Genomic DNA, 21,127 nt, shown 5'->3' with positions numbered 1-21,127 from the left:
TACCTCAACTCCCTGAAGCACGCATAATACACTAGCCCTACTATCACAAATTCTCTTTATATGTTAAGAGAGTCCAGTTTCCAGGTATAAATGTCGTTATTGTATTGCTATATGTTAATCTATTTCAATTGACTTTGTTATGTTCTCATGGCAATATAGTATGCATTGACACTGTATATCGCTTTTGTTATTGTTTTTGTTTTCCCTTTTTGTTTGTGCTTATTCTTACAACTCATTATTGTTATTATATTTCACGATTGTTGAGCATGTGATGAACTGCCTTCCTGCCAACATTTACTTATTTCAAGTTGACTATGACATCTCTACTTAAGCACACAAACCTGTTCATGAATCTAAACCGTGCTCAATGTTTACTTGTTGAATGTATGTTTACTTGACATTAATAAAAACCTTTTGTGAAAAAAAAAAAAAAAAAAAAAAGTAAAGAGCCTTTGGACTCGGGAGCAGTCTGGTCTTCCCATCAACATCTTGGAGTTGAGGGCGATTTACAATGCTCTATTGGCTTGGCCTCAGTTGTCCTCAGCCCAGTTTATCAGGTTCCAGTAAGACAACATAACCTCTGTGGCTTACATTAATCACCAGGGAGTTCCATAGCCATGAAGGAGGTTACTCGGATTCTTCAGTGGGCAGAGACCCACAATTGCTGTCTATTTGCCATCCACATTCCAGAAGTAGACAACTGGGAAGCGGATTTTCTGAGCAGACAGACTTTTCATCCCGGGAAGTGGTAACTCCATCCGGAGGTGTTTTCCAGCTTAGTCCTCAAATAGGGGGTGTCTGAGTTAGATATGATGGCGTTCCGTCAGAACACCAAGCTTCCAAGGTACGGTTCAAAGTCAAGAGATCCTCAGGCCGTTCTGATAGATGCTCTGGCGGTTCCTTGGGTTTTCAGGTTGGCATATCTGTTACCTACATTTGCTCTCCTTCCACGAGTCATTGCTTGTATCAAACAAGAGAGGGCGTCGGGGATTCTAATAGCCCCTGCGTGGCCTCACAGGATCTGGTTTGCAGGCTTAGTGGAGATGTCATCTCTCCCACCTTGGAGACTACCTCTGAGGAAGGACCTCCTGATTCAGGGTCCCTTCCTTCATCCAAATCTTGTTTCTCTGAAGCTGACTGCTTGGAGATTGAACGCTTAAAGGGACAGTCAAGTCCAAAAAAAACTTTCATATTTCAAATAGGGCATGCTATTTTAAAAAACTTTCCAATTTACTTTTATCACTAATTTTGTTTTGTTCTCTTTTTTAGTTGAAAGCTAAACCTAGGAAGGCTAATATGATCATTTCTAAACCCTTAAAGGCCGCCTCTTATCACATGTTTTTTTTATTTGCTTTTCACAACAGGGGAGAGCTAGTTCATGTCAGCCATATAGATAACATTGTGATCATGCACGTAGCTTGTGGCAGACACTGCACTAATTGGCTAAAATGAAAGTCAATAGATAATAAATAAAATGTCATGTGATCAGGGGGCTGTCAGAAGATGCTTAGATTGAAGTTAATCACAGAGGTAAAAAGTATATTAATATAACAGTGTTGGTTATGCAAAAATGGGCAATGGGTAATAAAGAGATTATCTTTTTAAACAACAAAAATTCTGGTGTTGACTGTCCCTTTAATTCTGTCTAAGCGTGGTTTTTCTGAGTCAGTTGAGACCATGATTCAGGCTTGCAAGCCTGTTACTAGAAAGATTTACCATAAGATATGGAGTAAATATCTTTATTAGTGTAAATCCAATGGCTAATCTTGGAGTAGAATTAGAATTCCTAGAATTTTATCTTTTCTTTAGGAAGGCTGGAGAAGAGATTGTTAGTCAGTACCCTGAAGGGTCAGATTTCTGCTTTATCAGTTTTACTACATAAATGTTTGGCGGATGTGCCAGATGTGCAATCGTTTTGTCAGGACTTGGTCAAAATCAGGCCTGCCAAAATTAGTCTGTTGCCCCTCTTTGGAGCCTTAACCTTGTTCTTAAAGTTTTACAGCTGGCTCCGTTTGAGCCGTTGCATTCCATAGACATTAAAGGGACATTGAACCCAATTTTTTTCTTTCATGATTCGGATAGAGCATGCAATTTTAAGCAACTTTCTAATTTACTCCTATTATCAATTTTTCTTTTTCTCTTGCTATCTTTATTTGAAAAAGAAGGCATCTAAGCTATTTGTTTGGTTCAGAACCCTGAAAAGCACTTGTTCATTGGTGGATTAATTTATCCACCAATCAGCAAGAACAACCCAGGTTGTTCACCAAAAATGGGCCGGCATCTAAACTTACATTTTTGCATTTCAAATAAAGATACCAAGAAAATGAAGAGTAAATTAGAAAGTTGCTTAAAATTGCATGCTCTATCTGAATCACGAAAAAAGAAAAATTGGGTTCAGTGTCCCTTTAAGTTGTTATCTTGGAAGGTTTTGTTTCTTGTTGCTATCTCTTCTGCTCGAAGAGTCTCTGAACTCTCAGCTCTGCAATGTGATTCCCCTTATCTTATTTTTCATGCCGATAAGGTCGTTTTTCGTACTAAGATAGGTTTCCTTCCTAAGGTTGTTTCTAATAGAAATACCAACCAGGAAATTGTTGTTCCCTCTCTGTGTCCTAATCCTTCTTCTTCCAAAGAACGTTTGTTACACAATTTGGATGTCGTACATGCTCTTAAATTCTACTTACAGGCGACTAAGGATTTTCGCCAGTCCTCTGACCTCTTTGTCTGTTTCTCTGGGAAACATAAAGTTCAGAAAGCTACTGCTACTACTTTTTCTTTTTGGTTACAAAGTATAATTCGTTTGGCTTATGAGACTGCTGGACAGCAGCATCCTGAGAGAATTATGGCTCATTCCACAAGAGCGGTTTCCTCTTCTTGGGCTTTCAAAAATGAAGCTTCTGTGGAACAAATTTGCAAGGCTGCAACTTGGTCTTCTCTACATACTTTTTCCAAATTTTTCAAATTTGATACTTTTGCCTCGGCTAAGGCTTCTTTTGGTAGAAAGGTTCTTCAAGCGGTGGTGCCTTCTGTTTAGGACTGCCTGTCTTGTCCCTCCTTATTTATCTGTGTCCTCTAGCTTGGGTATTAGTTCCCAACAGTAATTACTCAAGCCGTGGACTCACCATATCTTAGGAAAGAAAAACTAAATTTATGCTTGCCTGATAAATTTCTTTCTTTTTGGATATGGTGAGTTCACAGCACCACCCTTTATTTTAAGACAGTTGTTCTTTTGACTAAACCTCAGGCACCTCTACACCTTGTGTTACTCCTTTTTCTCCATTTCCCTTCAGTCAAATGACTGGGGGGTTGTGGGTAAGGGAATGATACTTAACATGAATTCTATAGATAGAGCGCCAAGAGACAGATCTACCTATAGCTCTGAACAAAGGCTATCTAGCTAGCCTGGGAGAGGTTAGTAGTAAATGTGTGTGTTCAGATCGCCTTAATTAGGGCCAGGTGCCTGGGAACTCCAATGATGTGGAGTGGACTGAGAAAATAGTGGTGGTGATAGTGAATAATACTAGTTAAACAGTTTAATTATACACAATATATCCTAATCATACAATCATAAATAGGAAATTAAAATAGTCAATTTATACAATCATAAAAAATTATGGATCCACAATATACAATAGGCAAATTAAAAAAGCATAAAAGCAAATGTGGGTAAGCTGGAGTGAGAATGTCCAACTAATGGACTTTGGCCTGGTATTGGTGATAGCCAATCAATGATATGTATATCTAATAATGGTGATACCCAATAAATGATATGTATATTCAATAGTGGTATATATTGCCTGAGACCCTGAGTAAAAGGGATAAGGGCTTTGTAGAGTGTGGTGGTGAAGAAGTGATGCAATGTAGATAGCACTTTTTTAGCTAATAATCAGAAGGATGCACAAGAAATTCCTGTAGAAAAACAGCTTAAACAAGCCTTAAAGGGACAGTTTACACATTTTCATATAACTGCATGTAATAGACACTACTATAAAGAATAAGATGCACAGATACTGATATAAAAATCCAGTATAAAACTGTTTAAAAACTTACTTAGAAGCTGTCAGTTTGGCTCAAACAGGAGCAAGCTGGAGAAGGTAGCTGATGGTATTCACATAAAACTTTGGGGCTTGGTTAGGAGTCTGAAAATCAGAGCAATGTTATTTAAAAATAAGCAAAACTATACATTTATTTAAAAAAAAAAAACTTCATGGGCTATATAAATAGATCATCTACAAAACATTTATGCAAAGAAAAAATGAGTGTATAATGTCCCTTTAACTTGGTGAAAAATGAGTGGTCCAAAAATTAAAGGGACACTGTACCCAAAATTTTTCTTTTGTAATTCAGAAAGAGCATGCAATTTTAAGCAACTTTTTAATTTACTCCTATTATCAATTTTTCTTCATTCTCTGGCTATCATTATTTGAAAAAGAATGCATCTAAGCTTTTTTTTGGTTTCAGTACTCTGGACAGCACTTTTTTATTGGTGGATGAATTTATCCACCAATCAGCAAGGACAACCCAGGTTGTTCACCAAAAATGGGCCGGCATCTAAACTTACATTCTTGCATTTCAAATAAAGATACCAAGAGAATGAAGAAAATTTGATAATTGGAGTAAATTAGAAAGTTGCTTAAAATTTCATGCTCAATCTGAATCACGAAAGAAATATTTTGGGTACAGTGTCACTTTAAGGAAAAATGTGTAAACTCATAAGTTGATAAAAATTCAAAAATGATTAAAAATAAAAAATGGTTAAAAATAAAAATAGAAAAAATAGAAATAAAGATAAAAATGAAAAAATGGTGAAAAAATATAATAGGTGGTCACAAAAAACTATTGGTGAATGTCACAAAGAAAAAAGAAAAACTGCTGTAAAAATGTGTATACAAAAAAGCAAATTGTAATCCAGTGGTGAATTGCAGTCAATGTTAAAAGTTAAAGGTGAAAATAAACAACCTTGTGTCTTGATGGTGAGAATCCCTCTTAGTTTCTGGTGGTGAGAACCCCTGTGATGGATCCTAATTGTCTCCCAGTGAGTGAGGAAACCTTCCTATTCCTGATGGCGAGAATCACGGCAAATGGATCCTATTGGTCTCCCAGTTCTTAATTTCAATGTCCTAAAAGATAAATATTGATAGTGTAGAGTGTACAGGAGTTGATGATAAATTGAAAGTATGCTTACCAGCTCTTTATTCAACGCGTTTCAGTTTCATCTACTTAACAGTTTAACTGTGGGGCTCTTTGCCTCCTCCTGCTGTCCAGGAGTGATATTCCCAACAGTAATTACTCAAGCCGTTGACTCACCATATCCATAAATAAATAAATTTATCAGGTAAGCATAAATTTTGTTTTTATGTTACCTTCGGGTTTTAGCCTTTAGCGATCATCAGTTGCACAGGCGTGCTCAAGGTTATCGCTTTTAACACATTTTTTTTTAGCATGCCCTTTCTGTGTTATAATCCTTTCTTGTTTCTGTGCTGCTGTAACATTCTCAGCGTTTAGGAAGGTTCTCAGGACCGGTGGAGGTGGTTAGGCATCAGAGCTTAGCTTTTAATTTGGGGTACAAGTTTTGTGCTGTTATATGCTATGTAAGCGTTTTAATTGTTTTTACAGTTTTTTCAGTGCCTTATGTTTACTGTTTACCTTTTAAGGGTTAATCACCTTCAGGATTAACTATTTATGTGCTGTATACTGCCTATTTGCTTCTGTCTATCTCTGATTCCTTACTGTTACAATGGAGCAAACTGGTGCAGCTCAGGCCTCTGGTCCACTGGTTGATCATCTAGAATAGAGATTCTCTGTTACTTTAACACATTCTAGTTTGTGTTTGCTTTGTAAGGATTCTCAGATGTGTTCCTCTGCTCAGCTTTGTACCTCATGTGCTGAGTCTATTGCTAAACAGGGTTTTTCTGTGCTTCAGAATGTGAGAGGGTTTATAAATTATTAAAGTTGCTCCCAGGAGAGTTCATTTGAACTGTCTCCAAAACTTAAGGATTATATTCACTCTGCTTTTAGTGAGGTTTTAACATTTTTACCTCCAGGTGATAAACGTAGAAGCTTACACGGATTTGAAGGTGTTCCTTCTTTGGCCTTTAGCTCTATTAGGGACTTCTCTTAGTGACCTCTCTAAGTTAGAAACAATTAAGATTTTAATCCACTCTCTCATCCTTTCCCGCCTTGACTACTGTAACTCCATCCTCTCTGGTCTCCCTAGCTGCCATCTAGCTCCTTTACAATCCATAATGAATGCCTCTACCAAGCTTATCTTGCTTACACGTCACTCTTTATCTGCTGCACTTCTTCCTCTTGCCTCCAGTATTAAACACAAAATTCTGACTCTGACATACAAAGCCCTCAACTGCACTGCTCCCCTCTATATCTCAGACCTTGTCTCCAGATACTCTCCCTCCCATCCCCTTTCTCTGCTACAACCTCCTCCTCTCCTCCTCTCTTGTTACCTGCTTACACTCCCGTTTACAGGACTTCTCCAGACTGGCTCCCATTTTGTGGAACTCTTTGCCTCGCTCCACAAGACTCTCCCCTAGTTTTGAAAGCTTCAAGCACTCCCTAAAGACTCTTCTGTTCAGGGATGCATACAACCTACGCTAACTTTTCCTAATACCAGTTCCTCTCCTCCATTGCTATCTGCCATGCACCCCCTTAGAATGTAAGCCTAAGAGCCCAACTGCTTGCAGATCACCTTCATAAGAGCTGACTACAACAGTGCGACTCTAGGCAGGGCCCTCTACAAATTTGATCCCTATAATTGCTACCTTGCTTACCGCCTATGTTTATATTGCTGCGAAATCTGTTGGCGCTCTACAAATAACCGATAATAATAATAATAATAATAAATTAACCATTTATGATAGGGGTGTTTATGACTCTTAGGATTCTTTTTCCGAGGATAGTCTCTCTGAGTCTCAGGACCCTGCTGTTGTGGCAGAGGAACTGGCCCTTTAATTTCAGGTTTGAGCATATTCAGGCATTAAATAAAGATAGCAAGAGAACAAAGAAAAATTGATAATAGGAGTAAATTAGAAAGTTGCTTACAATTGCATGCTCTATCTGAATCATGAAAGACAAAGACTCGCCAGAAACACGGCCCTTCAAGCTCCGTATGGAGCTTGATAAATGGGCCTCATAGACATATTTATAAGTGCATTGAAGCCCTTTGCAGTTGCAGTCAAGTAGCTGAAAACATGAAATATCATATTTTTGCAATATTCATATATTTATTTTTTTTAAATAGTTTTTATTGGGTTTTTCATGATACATAGATAACAGTTTGAAAATGTACAATATAAATAGTTTTGCAAATGTACCCAACAATATATGATTTTACGTGCAAATAAATTGTAAGGTTCCATCGTTGTTACCAAACTTTTTTACATAACTGTTTAGAATAGAACTCTTTAGTACTCATATAAAATATCTAATGTAGATACAGTTTAGTGAGATGCTTCAAACGATCAAGTAGATTACGAGTTTTGAGCGCTATAGGGAAATTAACGAATGCAACAAAAGTGGCGTTATTTAATCCCCTATAGTGCTGCCATTACAAGTTTAAAAAAAAAACGGCTTGTGCAGGCGATATGGTACTTTTAAGCTCCATATAGCACCAAAAACAAGCGCTGTTTTGAAGTGCTCGTGCACGCTTTCCCCATAGACATCAATGGGGAGAGCGGGTCAGAAAAAAACCTAACACCTGCGATCGCGGAATGAAAAGCTCTGTAACGCAGCCCCATTGATGTCTATGGGGGAAAAAAAATACAGTTTAAACCTAACACCCTAACATAAACCCCACGTCTAAACACCCCTAATTTGCTGCCCCTGACATTGCCGACACCTTCCTACAGTTATTAACCCCTAATCTTCCGCTCCTGATATCCCCGCCACCTAAATAAAGGCATTAACCTCTAATCTGCAGCTCCTGATATCGCCGCCACTATACTAAAGTTATTAACCCCTATTCCACCACACCCCAACATCGCAGCCACTATATTAAAGTTATTAACCCCTATTCCGCCGCTCTTCGACATCGCCGCAAATAAATAAAGTTATTAGCTCCTAAACCTCTGGCCTCCCACATCACTACCACTAAATAAACCTATTAACCCCTAAACCGCCAGCCCCCCACATCGCAACAACCTAAATTAAACTATTAACCCCTACACTTACCCCTAAACCTAACCCTACCCCTAAACCTAACCCTAACACCCCCTAACTTTAACATAATTAAAATAGATCTAAATTAAATTTACAATTATTAACTAAATAATACCTATTTAAAACTAAATACATACTTACCCGTAAAATAAAACCTAAGCTAGCTACAATATAACTAATAGTTATATTGTAGCTAGCTTAGGTTTTATTTTTATTTCACAGGTAAGTTTGTATTTATTTTAACTAGGTAGACTAGTTAGTAAATAGTTATTAACTATTTAATAACTACCTAGTTAAAATAAATACAAAATTACCTGTGAAATAAAACCTAAACTACCTTACACTAAAACCTAAAATTACAAAAAATAAAAAAACTTACCATTACAAAAAATAAAAAACCTACTATTACAAAAAAAATACAACGAAATTATCCAAAAAAAATAAAAATTATTCCTATTCTAATACACTTTAAAAAAAAAAACACCCCAAAATCAAAAAAGCCTAATCTAGAATAAACTACCAAGGGCCCTTAAAAGTGCCTTTTGTAGGGCATTGCCCTAACGATATCAGCTATTTTGTGAAAGAAAAAAAAATACAAATACCCACTAACATTACAAACCCCAACCCCCCCAAACCCACAAAATAAAAAAAACTATCTAAAAAACCTATGCTACCCATTGCCCTGAAAAGGGCATTTAGATCTTTTACAAGCCCAAACCCTAATCTAAAATAAAAACCCACCCAAAAAAGCCTGACACTAACCCCCGACGATCCACTTACAGTTTTTTTTTAAATCTTAATCCAGGCGGCCTCTTCAATTTTCATCCAGGCGGCACCTTCTATCTTGATCCCGGCGGCATGGAGCGGTTCCATCCTGAAGACATCCAGCGCAGAACATCCTCTTCATACGGTCGCCGCCGTACACTGAATCTTCAATGCAAGGTACGTGGTTCAAGATGGCATCCCTTGCATTCCTATTGGCTGAAAATTTTGAACCAGCCAATAGGAATTAGAGCTGCTAAAATCCTATTGGTTGTTCAAATCAGCTAATAGGATTTAAGCAGCTCTCATTCTAATGGATGATTCATCATGTAGCAGTTTAGTTATGAGTTTTATGTTACAGATTTGTAGCGTAACACTCATAACTACTGCTTTTAGATGGCGTTACGGAGCTTGTTGTTTTAGGCTGCAACACCGTTTTTTTAGCCAGAACGCAAAACTCCAGCGCTATGAGAATCCCATGAAAAAAACTTAATTTTTAAGAGTGCGGTACTGACGTTGCGTTACAGTCTAAAAGGCTTACGGTACACCTATACCGACAAGACTTGTAATGGCTGTGTTAGGGAAAATGATGCGTTATGGGCCACAATGCTGCTATTTGACTCATAACGCTCAACTCGTAAGTTAGCTGAATGTGAATAGATTACCCATTAAAACAATGACTATAGAATCTAATGGCTTCGAAAGAAAAGAAGTTAAACTAAGCATTTGTCAATTGGTATATACATCCTATATTGCTATGATACAGGTATACATAATCCTGAAAATTTATGCATCAACTTACTAATAGTCGTATGCACAGACAGGTTGCATGATACAGGTCTCATTTGGCTAATTTATATGTATATCTGCATAGATTAAAATTCTCTATTACTCGTAACCTTATTAGATTTCTGTAGCTTAAGTAATGAAACCTCTATATATAGATTCTTAAATTAACTGTGGTAATTTCAAGGGAAACCGCTCTTTGTGAATCTGAGTAACATTTTGCAAGTACTCAGGTAAATATATGGTGGGGGGGAGTGTCCAGTGTGTTAGCTCGATAAAGATACCCTGGCAGAACTCATTAATAAAATGAATCTGTTTGGGTTTACTATGGCTCAAATATAGAAGGAAAACTATTGGATAGTGAGTTACCTGGCCTTTTATGAGCGTAACGCTATATAAAGTGTAAAGGGAACCCATGCAAACTGAATATTAAACATATGTAAAGCATATGGTTGGTGAGGCTGCAGATAACAGCGGGGAGCAAATTGTTTAAAGTGCTTCTGTGACTCTATAGTTGCATGACACAGTATATCAGGTCAGAGGGCTTAGTATTTACTTTTGGGCCAACTTACACTGATGCTTGATATAGAAGGTTTCTTCATTCCAAAGTAAATGGATTAATAATATATTTCATTTGTTTGGTGTATTAGCCTAATATAAATTTACCATTGTATGAAATATGAGAGGCTGACAACATATGTCAGGAGTATTAGTCATGGAGTAAGGTTATATAATACAATATCATTTTTTCAGACATCTAGTCTTGGGTTAAATACAGTGCTGAGTGTAATATACAATTAATATGTGTGGTTATATAATACGTTATGACCTGAGATGTGCCATAAAAAAAGGGGGGGAATACAGTTTAATCCTGTCGTCTGGGTATGGGCCCTATACCCAGCAACAGACAAACCTCAATCCGTTAGCGAAGAAACTGCCACCATCATGGTGCCAATACTAGATAGCTTTGAGTTACAACTGAGTTACTCAGCCCACTCCAGTTTTGAAAACACCCAACATATACATTCTTAACCAGGAGAGAGTGTAGGAAACTTTGTGTCCCAGTCAAAGCTGGAAAAATGTCACATCTAGGGACCTCTACACCATTTAGCTAGTGTATAGATATAGAAAATTAGGTAACAGTGTAAAGTGTTAGGACAACTCCTCTTAAACATAACTTTTCTCTGTATATCATATTGTGAACTGCAAGTGTCAATAAAATAATGGATAACATAATTATATATAAGCTTAGAATAATTGTCTAGACATGTAAGCAGGGGGATACTCAGATATATCTGTCAACAGCGTAATATTAGTTCAGCATTGCTGATATAAGAACGTAAAAACCAAGGAGTCTTAAGGACATTCATTAACCAATCATAGAATATAACACATTATAGTCCAACATTAAACAAATAGCAGATTGAACAAAGAAGGTGTATATATATATATGTATATATATATATATATATATATATATATATATATATATATATATATATATATATATAAAAATATATATATAAGACTAAAACTTTGGGAAGGTGCAAATCCATCATCATATCTAGCACTAAACAGTAAAGGGTATTATCAAGCAATTCAACAGATTCATGTCTAACATATGAACCTGAGTAAGAGATGGTATTCCAGGTTAGATCCCAACCGATCCCCGCTCTGCCGCGTTCAGAGATAATGCCTTTCATCTGTTGTATGTGTGTATTGTTCTGCTGAGCTGTAGGTGTTGGCGGATAACTGACCTTGTTTGCTCATCTGAGTGCGATATATGGTAAGACTCCATTCTGCGTGAGGTAGGGCTTGTCACTTTAAAGTGCCCCTGGGAAGATAAGCTCATTAAAGGTTCCTTAATGACACATGCCATTTCTTCAAAGCTTCGGCTGATGTCTATTCTATATGGATAGGGACAGAGTTAACAAATAGTGGACCCATGGCACTGGTATCAGGAGCTTTCTTATTATTAATTTCTCATCTAATATTAGCTGGTTGTTTAGGGTCTGAATGCAAGAGAGCCAAGACCGATCCAAGTTCTCTCCTGAGATCTCTGAAGTGTTGAGTTATCAGCCCCTGCATATTCTGTTCCCCTTCTTATACGGATATCATTATATTGGGTCTGCAGCTGCTAGTTTTCGCAGAAGACATTATTCAGTCTATTTGTTGAGTCAGTGATTAGAGTCACCTCAGCTGTTTTTTGCAACCATTTTAGGGTTATATCCTGTGTACTATATAGGAATTATGTTTGAGTATTGAATGCCGCAGGGTGGAGTTAAGTTAGTTGTATGTGCGGCTTTTTATCTATAGGCCATTTACCTAATATGTAGCATGTTAATAAGCTTTATGTGGGGTGTAGTGTCTAACCCTGCATGTGAGATCAGATGAGAAGAGCTTTTTTCTAAGACTTGGTGTGTCCTCTTTGGTCCCTGTGGCAGTAGTTAAGCTTGGCTGATGCCGGTTATGCTGCGAGGTGTTGTGACGCAGTTAGAAACTGCCATTGCATATTCTCAACACTCGACTGATGTACAGGTCGCTGCCCAAATATGTTTGCTAGAGTGGTGTCTCCTTGTAGGTAGTAGGTTTATAAGGTTACCGCTCCACTTTTTAGCATGATTGTGTGCTATAAAGGTGCGCTTTAGGCTCTTTTTTATTCTCCTTGCACAGAGCCTCTCTATTAAGCAGCCATTCCTGTTGGCGCTCGGCTCCACCCCTGCAATATTCATATTTAATAAAGTTTTTAACTGTATTTGTACTGTAAATATTTCACATTCCAATGTTCTTCACATAGGGTAGTATTTTCTAAGTATTTTTAAATAGATATTCCTAAATATATTTTTGTATCTATCTATACCTATATACAATCATCTATATAAATAGGTATAGATATATATTTTACGAGAAAAAAAATATTATATATATATATATATATATATATATATATATATAAAATTGAAGAAACGTGCACTCTCTGGTTCTATTTCAAAATATCTTTACTGTGATACAAAGTGTCACACTTTGTATCACAGTAAAGATATTTTGAAATAGAACCAGAGTGCAAGTTTCTTCAATTTTCTATAATATCCACTAGCACCCTGGCAGACGATTTGGAAGTGAGAGTGCACATCTCTGCTACACACACACACATATATATATATGTATAGAAATAGGTATTTATGACTAAATAGAACATATTCTTTTATGTGAAGAACATTGGAATGTGAAATATTAATATTTCGTGTCAGGTTAGTGCAGTTGAGAAAATGCGATCAAGTTTGCATAAGAGTAAGGTTCCCCCCCCCCCACTGTTTGCACTTTATTGAAGTATATGGGAGAATACATTAACGCGGTCGCGATATTCTAACTTTGGTGTCGGGTTAGCGCACAAGCGAAAACGTTTTTCTTTCAACTTGTAATATGCGCAGTACCCGACGCAGCAAAAAACTTACTTATAGTGAAGATGGAGCGGAAGCAACAAATAGCACACCACTTGTAATTTAGCCCTTTATCAGGTAAGCATAAAGTTTGTGTTTGACACATTTCTGTTCCATTAAACAATATCTGAATAAATAAATAAAAAAATAAAAGGGACATTAACCATTAAATAAATGTTTAAGTTAGTATATAGAAAAGAAATACTGACCTACTGTATATCCCATATCAAGATCTTAAATAATTTACAAAAATACTAGCAGGTTGACTAAACCACTTAGTGGCAAAACGTGTACACGCAGACCAAGTGGGTTTTATAAAGGGTAGAGAGGCCCCTGATAGAATCTATAGATTTGATAGCTTTTGACTTTGATAGGAGGGTGCCTTCTCTGTTTATATCACTGAATGCAGAGAAGGCATTCAATAGAATTAACTGGAATTATATGTTTGAACTTTTAATGGCAGTATGTATACGTAGAAATACTCTGTTCACACAGCGTTTATGAAAATCGCAGGATACCAATCAGATAAAATAATGATAAAAAATTAGATGAGGCAGGGTGCCTGCTCTCACACCTACTTTGTGCTTTTTGTATAGAACCCCTTGCAGATAAAATTAGGAATTGCCCAGATGTTTCAGGGATTAAGTTGGGGATTCAATTTATAAAATTGCCCTTTTTGCCGATGATGTGATTTTATCTATTATAAAACCATTACTGTCCTTACCTCCTTTATACGCTACAATTCAAACCTTTGGTAAACTATCTGGATATAGACTACAAAAACAGATTGTAACATTCAATAGGTGTGGTAATGGACCACATATCAATAAATTAGTTATGACAAGTCACAAATCGGGAGGGGGATTGAGTGTACCACATCTGGATTCATATTTTTATGCTACCAGGACAGCACAGACTATTTTGTGGCATAATACCCATGACGGTCTAAGATGGGTACAGCTTATATTAGAGTTAGTCCAAATTCATCCAGTATATAAGTCATTATGGTCAGTAAAAGACCTTTAAAGTGGAAGATATTCTATACGGTGGCACAAACGTTATATTTACGGGACTTAAAACGAAATACCCATTTTTAAGAGTAATTCCTTTGGATTTATTGGCGACTTCTCTCCCAGATATGGTGTTAAATAAATGGGCTAACAGAGACCTTTATAGAATAGCAGATACCATAGTCAATAGTTCTTTTATGTCCTTCTCTCAATATACAGATATTGACCAACTGATAAACATATTTGGTTCCACTACCTTCAGTTAAGGTGTAGAGTTCAAGAAATTCTACATTCCCTCCCCTCGAGCCCTTTGACAATGTTGATTCCTTATGCCTTCTAAATATAAAACTTGAGGCTCCATAGCTATGTTTTATCCCTATTTTAATAAACCAAATAAATGCAACAGTTAGATTTATTAAGTCTTGGGAAACTGACGTTAATTTTACTTGGACTTTTTTAAAAGCCAGGCCTCTCTCCTGCAAATACCAAATTGGCAATGACAATCTGCACATATATATTGGTTTGTAAAATATATATGACTCTGGAAAGAGTGGTAGATACATGAAATAAGCACCCAGCAATAGTAATTCAGCATTGAAAATACAGAGGAAAAGATCCAGGTGGGCTTTACCGAGTTATAACAAACCTAATATTCCATGCTTATAAAAAAAATGTTTTCTAAGTGTAAAAGGGTCAATATAAATTTAGTACCATTAGCATTATTGGATGATTTGCTTACATCACAAGGACGCTGGTCCGGTTCTGAAAAAGTTAAATGCATGAGTTTACATACTGACACGTTGGGAACATTGTGTGCCTGACAGCACCCTGGCCTCGGGATGTAACACATGTACAAATATTGATTTTAAAATGAAGGACAGCGCACCTCTACTGGGATACAGCAGGGACGGCAGCAGCACATCTTAATCCAATTAGCCAATCCACCCGAACAAACAAGACAAAAACCTGTGTTCTGTTTTATTATTTGCAAATCGTTAAATAAATAAAACAATGCAAATACTAATATGTACAACAACAACAACAACAAAAAAATAGATTACACCTGTCACAGTTTTCTCAATGCCATTATATTATTTTATAACACAGGGAACTTCTAACAAATATATCACACAAGAACAAATGCCTTCCTCTCCTGAACAGCCTACAATCTAATCAGATACATTTTCTGGCACAATTCTAACGAATGAAAAACAATTTAAACAGCCTTGGTTATTTACACTTCAGTTAAGATCTAATAGTTACCACTAGGCGCACATAGTTATGGCCTACAGTGTACTGCACAGAACATTTTACCAGCTGGGTGAGGGCAATGTAATACTTATGTAATATATAACAATTTCTGTTAAAGGGACATGAAACCCACAGTTTTTTCTTTCATAGAGCATACATTTGTATTCTTTTTTTGACGTTATCAATGTTGCTTCATTCTTTTGGTATAACTGGGAAGTAGCTGAACATATCGGTAAGTCAATCACAAGAGGCATATATGTGCAGCCACCAATTAACAGCTAGCTCCTAGTTCCCAAGCCTACCAAGGTATGCTTTTAACAAAGGATACCAAAGAGAACAAAGTAAATTTGATAAAAGAAGTAAATTGGAAAGTTGTTTAAAATCATATGCTCTATTTCAATCAAGAAAGAAAACACATTGGGGCCCATTTATCAAGCTAAGAATGGAGCTTGTGGGCCCGTGTTTCTGGCGAGTCTTCAGACTCGCCAGAAACACCAATTATGAAGCAGCGGTCTAAAGACCGCTGCTCCATAACCCTGTCCGCCTGCTCTGATGAGGCGGACAGGAATCGCCGGAAATCAACTTTAACCTAAAATTGGCTTAAAGGGTCAGTCTACTTGAAAATCAGTATTAAGTATAAGCCCTTTATTACTAATTTTCCGGTTTTGCATAGCCAACACTGTTATATTAATATAATTTTTTTACCTATATGCAGTGGCGGCTCGTGGGTTATTCAAATGGGGGTTCACAATACATGAACTGGGGTTAAATACCACCTAGCAATCATGCACACACACACTCTCAAGCACACACACACTCTCAAGCACACACACACTCTCAAACACACACACACTCAAACACACACTCTCACACACACACACTCTCACACACACACACACACACACTCTCAAGCACACACACACCCTCACACTCTCAAGCACACACACCCTCACACTCTCAACTTAGCACACACACACCCTCACACTCTCAAGCACACACACCCTCACACTCTCAACTTAGCACACACACACCCTCACACTCTCAAGCACACACACCCTCACATTCTCAAGCAAACTCTTAAACACACACTCTTAAGCACACACACACCCTCACATTCTCAAGCACACATACCCTCACACTCTCAAGCACACACACACCCTCACACTCTCAAGCACACACACGCACTCTCAAGCACACACACACTCTCAAGCACACACACACACTCTCAAGCACACACACCCTCACACTCACACTCTCAAGCACACACACCCTCACATTCTCAAGCAAACTCTCAAACACACACAGCCACACAGTGTAAAAAAGGGTCATGTGAAGAACTATGGATGTGACATGTAAAGAGGGTTGTCAGGGTTTCATTATAATGTGCTCACTGCAGATATATTTAATTTTCAAAATGGGCTCCACAAACGTGATGCCCACTGCATGACTGCACTTCTTTGTTACACTGATGTTTAAGTGTTAATTAACCTATTCATTGACAAACAAGGTTGTAAAGCATTGCTTTGGAATCTGTTGCATCCATCTCTACTAACAAACAAAATCATATAAATGAGCATGAAATAGGATTATTACCATGCAAGTGCAATATGCTAAATACATGTGGGTTTAAAGAGACAATAGCGACCCAATGAGATGCTCAGCCTCACTTATTGGCTCAGTGACATCAGGGTCAAACTGTCAAAGCATATTTGCCGATCAAGCCTATATGAGCCTAGGAGGAGCGTTATTTAAACTATTGTTGTTAGATACGGCAGTTGCCCAGTGCACGCCTCTGCTTTAGTGGAGCCTAGCGTAGTTATTAAGATGGTGTGGTCTGTGGTGTCTAAGTTACAGAGTTAACAAGATGAAACATATTTGTCTTGAGCTGCAGTCTCATTTTATTACAGTATTAAGTAATAAGACATATACGTTTAAACACCTTGTTAACTCTCTGGCCAGTCCGGTGCAGTGCTAGCCCGCAGCAGGGATAAAAGTAAAAAGTAGTGGAAACTATTTGTCGGATTCAGTACTGTAATTACATTACAGACAGTAGTACTGAATCTGATTACTTATCAGCGGGCTCAATATTTTAGAAGTTCTCTGTTCTGGGAGCAGAGAACTTATAAAATATTGAGCCCGCTTATAAGTAATCAGATTCAGTACTGTCTGTAATGCAATATGGTACCAGGCAGACCCCAAAAATGCCCCAAAGAAGTTAAATATACAAAACAAGTTAAACTTACAATTTAGAAGCTCCTTCCACCTCGGTTTCTCCAAGCCACAGCAGACTCCACATGTGAGGTGCTATCTCAACTGCGTACTGAGGGCTCTAGGCTGAGCAATGCCCCTTGGTGCGCGGGAATAATTAGTCTTGTGTGCTCACACCGGCCAGGCTCCTCCTCCCGCACGCCGTCATCACTTTACATGCTCTCACTCGCACAGTCAGAAGTGTGCAATTAACAAAGTATAGAGGCTCCTTCCACCTCGGTTTCTCCAAGCCACAGCAGACTCCACATGTGAGGTGCTATCTCAACTGCGCACTGAGGGCTCCAGGCTGAGCAATGCCCCTTGGTGCGTGGGAATAATTAGTCTTGTGTGCTCACGCCAGCCAGGCTCCTCCTCCCGCACGCCGTCATCACTTTACACGCTCTCACTTGCACAGTCAGAAGTGTGCAATTAACAAGGTATGGGGCTGGGTTGGGAGGGGGCGCTGCAGGCACTTAGAAATAAGTGCAAGGAGCTTGAAGCCTATACTTCTATCTTCGCACGTGTGCGGTGCAATAGATAAAAGTAAAAACAGCAAATTTTTTTTGTTTACAAAATTGGACTGGGACCCTTTTTTAGCTGAATAAATATATATATATTTTTCAATAGGGAGCTATTGGACACATTATATTTATTCAGCCATAAAGGTCCCCCCCTCTCAGGGTGTTCACGTACGCCTGTGCTCCTATAGAGGAGCCTCCACTGCCTATATGATTACCTTGTATCTAAGCCCCTGCTGACTGCCCCTTATCTCAGTGCTTTTCTTTTAGCTTGTTAAAATCTAGCATTTTAGTTAATTAGTGCTGGTTCTTATGAACCTGTTATCATTATCCATGGGAGTGAGCACAGTGTTATCTTTATGGCACACATGAACTAGCACTGTCTGGTAGTGCAATATTTAAAAAGCTAATAAAAAGCACTGAGATAAGGGGCGGTTTGCAGGGGCTTAGAAACAGGCAATCTTAGAGGTTATAAAGTATATTAATATAACAATGTCGGCTCTGTAAAGCCGGGAATGGGTAGTAAAGGCGTTATCTATCATTTTAACGCCTTAAGAACCAAGGACGTGTCAGGCACGTCCTACAAAAAAATACAGTTAAGGACCAAGGACGTGCCTGACACGACCTCTGGAGTTTCAACTCTGGAAGCGATGGTAATCGCTTCCAGATGCTTTCAGGGTATTGCAGTTATGCCTCCATATTGAGGCTTCACTGCAATACCCTTTTTTACCCACCGATGCAGAGAGGGCCACTCTATGGGATCAATCACTGCAGACTAAATATAAAAAAATAAATATAAAAAAATAAAATAATAAATGCCTTTTATTTTAGTACTGGCAGACTTTCTGCCAGTACATAAGATGGCAATAACAATTGTGTGGTGGGGGAGGGAAGCGAGCTGTTTGAGGGGGGTCAGGGAGAGATCAGGGGGTGGGATGTGTCAAGTGGGAAGCTGATCTCTACACTAAAGCTAAAATTAACCCTACAAGCTACCTAATTAACCCCTTCATTGCTGGGCATAATAGAGTGTGGTGCTTAGCAGCCTTCTAATTACCAAAAAGTAATGCCAAAGCCATATATGTCTGCTATTTCTGAAGAAGGGGGATCCCAGAGAAGCATTTACAACCATTTGTGCCATGATTGCACTAACTGTTTGTAAATTATTTCAGTGAGAAACCTAAAACTGTGAAAAAGTTAATGATTTATTTTATTTGCTCGCATTTGGCGGTGAAATGGTGGCATGAAATATACCAAAATGGGCCTAGATCAATACTTTGGGTTGTCTACTACACTACACTAAAGCTAAAATTAACCCTACAAGCTACCTAATTAAACCCTTAACTGGGCCTAATACAAGTGTGGTGCGCAGCTGCATTTAGCGGCCTTCTAATTACCAAAAAGCAATGCCAAAACTATATATGTCTGCTATTTATAAACAAAGGGGATCCCAGAGAATCATTTACAACCATTTGTGCCTTAATTGCACAAGCTGTTTGTAAATAATTTCAGTGAGAAACCTAAAGTTTGTGAAAAAGTGAAAAAAAAAATTATTTGATCGCATTTGGCGGTGAAATGGTGGCATGAAATATACCAAAATGGGCCTAGATCAATACTTTGGGTTGTCTACTAAAAATAAAAGTATACATGTCAAGGGATATTCAGGGATTCTTGACAGATATCAGTGTTACAATGTAACTATCGCTAATTTTGAAAAAGAAAAATGGTTTGGAAATAGCAAAGTGCTACTTGTGTTTATTGCCCTATAACTTGTAAAAAAGCAAAGAACATAGAAACATTGGGTATTTCTAAACTCTGGACAAATTTTAAAAACTATTTAGCATGGGTGTTTTTTGGTGGTTGTAGATGTGTAACAGATTTTGGGCGTCAAAGTTAGAAAAAGTGTTTTCTTCAATTTTTTCATCATATTTTATAATTTTTTATAGTAAATTAAAATATATGATAAAAAAATGGTATCTTTAGAATGTCCATTTAATGGCGAGAAAAACTGTATATAATATGTGTGGGTACAGTAAATGAGTAAGAGGAAAATTACAGCTAAACACAAACACCGCAGAAATGTAAAAATAGCCTTGGTCCCGAATGGTCAGAAAATGGAAAAGTGCTGTGGTCACTAAGGGGTTAAACAAACAAAAAAAAATCAAGTAGACTGTCCCTTTAATTGACCATTATAGTGAAAAATTACATGCTCTCATTTGTTATAGCAGGGTATGTGTGTTGTATAAGAGTGTGTGATGTGTGTGTTGTATGAGAGTGTGTGGTGTGTGTGTGTGTTGTATGAGAGTTTGTGTGTGTGTTGTATGAAAGTGTGTGGTGTGTGTTTGTTGTATGAGAGTGTGTGTGGTTTGTGCATGTTATATGAGAGTGTTTGTTTATGTGTTATATAAGAGTGTGTGTGGTGTGTTTTATGAGAGTGTGTGTGTATTATTAGAGTGTGTGTGTTTTATTAGAGTGTGTGTATGTTGTATGAGAGTGTGTGGTGTGTGAGTGTGTTGTATGTGAGTTGCATGAGAGTTTGTGTGTGTGTGTGTGTTGTATGAGAGCCTGTATGTTTTGTACATGTTATATGAGAGTGTGTGTGTGTGATGTGAGAGTATGTATGTGTGTTGTATGAGAGTGTGTGGTGTGTGTTTTATAAGAGTGTGTGGTGTGTGTTTTATAACAGTGTGTGTGTTTTATAAGTGTGTGTGTGTGTTGTATGAGAGTGTGTGGTGTGTGGTGTGTATGTGTTGTATGTGAGTTGCATGAGAGTTTGTGTGTGTGTGTTGTATGAGAGTCTGTATGTTTTGTGCATGTTATATGAGAGTATGTATGTGTGTGTTTTATTAGAGTGTGTGTGTTGTATGAGAGTGTGTGGTGTATATGTGTTGTATGTGAGTTGCATGAGAGTTTATGTGTGTGTGTGTTGTATGAGAGTCTGTATGCT

General features: G+C 37.7%; 1 protein-coding gene and 1 long non-coding RNA gene across 4 annotated transcripts in view; one reads left to right on the top strand and one right to left on the bottom strand.

The window, feature by feature from the left end:
* Nucleotides 1-21,127, top strand: part of AMZ2 (archaelysin family metallopeptidase 2) — a 125,237-nt gene that overhangs the window by 73,410 nt on the left and 30,700 nt on the right. The window lies entirely within an intron of this gene.
* Nucleotides 4,055-21,127, bottom strand: part of LOC128654072 (uncharacterized) — an 80,586-nt gene continuing 63,513 nt past the window's right edge. The window contains exons 2-3 of the long non-coding RNA XR_008401419.1: nucleotides 4,957-5,117; nucleotides 4,055-4,136 (exon numbers count right to left, since the gene is read on the bottom strand). This is a non-coding gene — a long non-coding RNA (uncharacterized LOC128654072). The remainder of the gene's footprint in view (nucleotides 4,137-4,956; nucleotides 5,118-21,127) is intronic.

Source organism: Bombina bombina, chromosome 1, assembly GCF_027579735.1.
Source record: "Bombina bombina isolate aBomBom1 chromosome 1, aBomBom1.pri, whole genome shotgun sequence".
Lineage (NCBI taxonomy): Eukaryota > Metazoa > Chordata > Amphibia > Anura > Bombinatoridae > Bombina > Bombina bombina.
The sequence above is the reverse complement of the archived record's forward strand: the minus strand, read 5'-3'. Positions and strand labels throughout refer to the sequence as shown.